General features: G+C 37.8%; 1 pseudogene; it reads right to left on the bottom strand.

Annotated features, from left to right (window-relative positions):
- Positions 1-2056: 2056 nt before the first annotated feature.
- LOC116562113 lies at positions 2057-2951 on the bottom strand (annotated as a pseudogene).
- Positions 2952-3250: the final 299 nt, after the last annotated feature.

Genomic DNA, 3250 nt, shown 5'->3' with positions numbered 1-3250 from the left:
TTGAACTTATTCCTTTGGACAAAATGAGATTTTGTATCCTTTGACCAACGTCTTCCCAGATTATCAACCTCCTCTCTGCCCAGCTGCTGGTAATCCCCATTCTATGTTCTGCTTCTCCAAGTTTAAATGTTTACATTCCACACGTAAGTGAGACTATGTTGTATTCTTCTTTCTGTGCATGTCTCATTTCACTTAATATAATGTCCTTCAGATTTATCTATGTTGTTGCAAACAACATGGTTTCTTTCTTCTTATGGCTGAACAGTATTCATATTGTGTACATGCACCACATTTTCTTTATTCATTCTCCAGCTGATGGACACAGATCTTGACTACTGTGAAGAATGCTGCAGTGTACATATTGTAAGCTGATGCAGCCATTATGGGAAACAGTATGAAGGTTCTTCAAAAAATTAAAAATAGAATTACCACATGATCCAGCAATCCCACTAAGGGATATATATCTGTGATTGTTAATATTAGGTGTCAACATGATTGAATTGAAAGATGCCTAAATGGCTGGAAATGTTTTCTTTCCTTCCTTCCTTCCTTCTTTCCTTCCTTCTTTCCTTCTTTTCTTTCTTTCTCTCCTCCTCTCTCTTTCTCTCTCTCTCTCTCTCTCTCTCTTTCTTTCCTGCCTTCCTCCCTCTCTCTCTTTCTTTCTTGTCTTTGCTCTGTCACCCAGGCTGGAATGCAGAGGCGTGATCTTCGCTTGCTGCAACCTCCACCTTCCGGGTTCAAGTGATTCTCCTGCCCCAGCCTCCCAGTAGCTAGAACTATAGGTGAATGCCACCACCCCTGGCTAACTTTTTGTATTTTTAGTAGAGATAGTGTTTCACCATGTTAGCCTGGATGGTCTCGATCTCCTGATCTCATGATCCACCCACCTCAGCCTCCCAAAGTGCTGGGATTACAGGCGAAGAATTGTTTCTGAGTGCATCTCTGCGGGTGTTGCCAGAGGAAATGAACATTTGAGTTGGTGGACTGAGAGAGGAAAGCCCACTCTGAGTGTGGGTGGGCACCATCCAATCAGCTGCCAGAATGGCTGGAACAAAGCCAGCAGAGGAAAGTGGGATAAACTGCCTTGTGGAGTCTTCTGGCTTTTATCTCTCTCCCATGTCCTATGTGAATGCCTCCTTCCATTCCTCCTGCCATTAGACATCAGGCTCCAGATTCTTTGGCCTTTGGACTCTTGAACTCACACCAATGGTTTGCTGGGGGCTCTCTGGCCTTTGGCCATGGACTGAAGGCTGCCCTGTTGGTTTTCCTGCTTTTGAGTCTTTTGGACTCAGACTGAGCCATTACTGGCCTCTTTCTTCCTCAGCTTGTAGATGGCTTATAGTGGGGCTTTGCCTTGTGGCTGTGTAAGCCAATTTTCCCCACTAAACTCCCTTTCATATATATGTATATTGTATTAGTTCTGTCCCTCTGGAGAAACGTGACTAATACAATATCCAAAGGTAAGAAAACTGATGTCAAAGAGCTATCTGCAGTTCATATAACTCTTTTAGTATTTAGCCTTTTACCAGCTTCATTCCCTCTGAGCCACCATCATCATTTTTGCCCCAGCCCTTTGCTCATTGAGGACAGTAAGTTCGCCTCCCTGCGTCCCTCTGGCTGCATGTTCATAGTCTCTCAGTAGTGACTATGTCAACACTGCCATGGCCAGCCATTTCTTCCAAAATTCTGTTTACGTCAAATTCCATTTAGTTTTCAGGGAAATCATTTTTCATTTGTTGCTGGACTTATACCTTTGTGGCCAATTCTCTTTGGATGATCCATTTTGTGAAATGTCATACAGGTCTATCACCAACAGACAAGGAAGAAGCATAAAGACATACTTTGCTGTTTAGGCATGAACTGAATAGAATAGATGATGTGTGGACAGAAGAGCCAGGAGTGAAGTTTGTATGTCCTGAAACTAGATTCAATTAATGCATAGTGATAACAGAAATAGGATCATGTTTTAGCTAAACTGCAAACACTGAAATCTGTGGATCTATGCAAAGTAAGGAAGGCCTATACAAAGAAATATCAAAAAATAATGACCACCAATTCAGGACAAGAGGGAGAGAGAAAAATTGACATAAAGGGGAAGATATGGGCTACTATAAGTATGTATATATACATATATATACACACACATATATCTATACATGTTTATGCATATACTCACTTACATGTATACATGTATACATATATATGTATATACATATGTGCATACACACACATACATGCATGCACATACATACATATATGTATGCACACATGTACATGCATGCATATATGCGCATATATGTATATGTGTGCAATACACATATATGTGCATGGATACATACATGTGTCCGTATACACATGTTTACATGTGTGTATGTATATACACGCATGTATATGTGTATGCATGTATGTATGTATCAAGGTACATGTGTGCATATACATATGTATGTACACATATACATATGTATGCACACATATACGTATGTATGTACATGCATAGATACATATGCATGTATATATACAGGTACATATGTATATGTGTGCATATACATGTATACATATATGTATATGTGCACGCACACATATATGTGCATGTGCACGTATACATATGTTCATATGTGCATAAATGCACACACATACATGCATGAACACATATATGTACATGCATACCCATTTACACATACACACGTACACATATACATATATGTATGCATGTGCACATATACATATGTATGTGTACATATATGCATACATATGTGTATATATGTACATATATACACACATGTATGCACATACATATGTGTGTATACATGAGTATGTATATATGTATGTATGCACGTGTATGTGTGTATGCATGTATATGCATATATGTATGTGTACATGTGTGTATATGTGTATGTATACACATGTATATGTATATACATTTACATGTGTGTATATATGTATATATTCATATAGTATGTGCATATATATGTATATAGTTTGTAAGAATGAATCTGAACAAAAATGGCAAGATGACATAATTCTGTAAAAGTAACTTATGGGTAAATAGATAAAATTATAACCTCAAATAATTTGAATAAATTATATTTTGTTCATTATAACACTAGACACTGACATGTAAAAATATATCAATAAATATAAAGAATGAGTGAATGAGTCTTGCACCTTTTAAGTATTTTCAATGTTTTCATTCACATCTATATGTTGCCAAATCCTTAAATCATGAGCCCTAGAGCCAGAATAGCCATGG

Source organism: Sapajus apella, unplaced genomic scaffold, assembly GCF_009761245.1.
Source record: "Sapajus apella isolate SASKATOON/1434 unplaced genomic scaffold, GSC_monkey_1.0 scaffold31, whole genome shotgun sequence".
NCBI lineage: Eukaryota > Metazoa > Chordata > Mammalia > Primates > Cebidae > Sapajus > Sapajus apella.
This window is presented reverse-complemented; position numbering and strand designations above follow the sequence as displayed.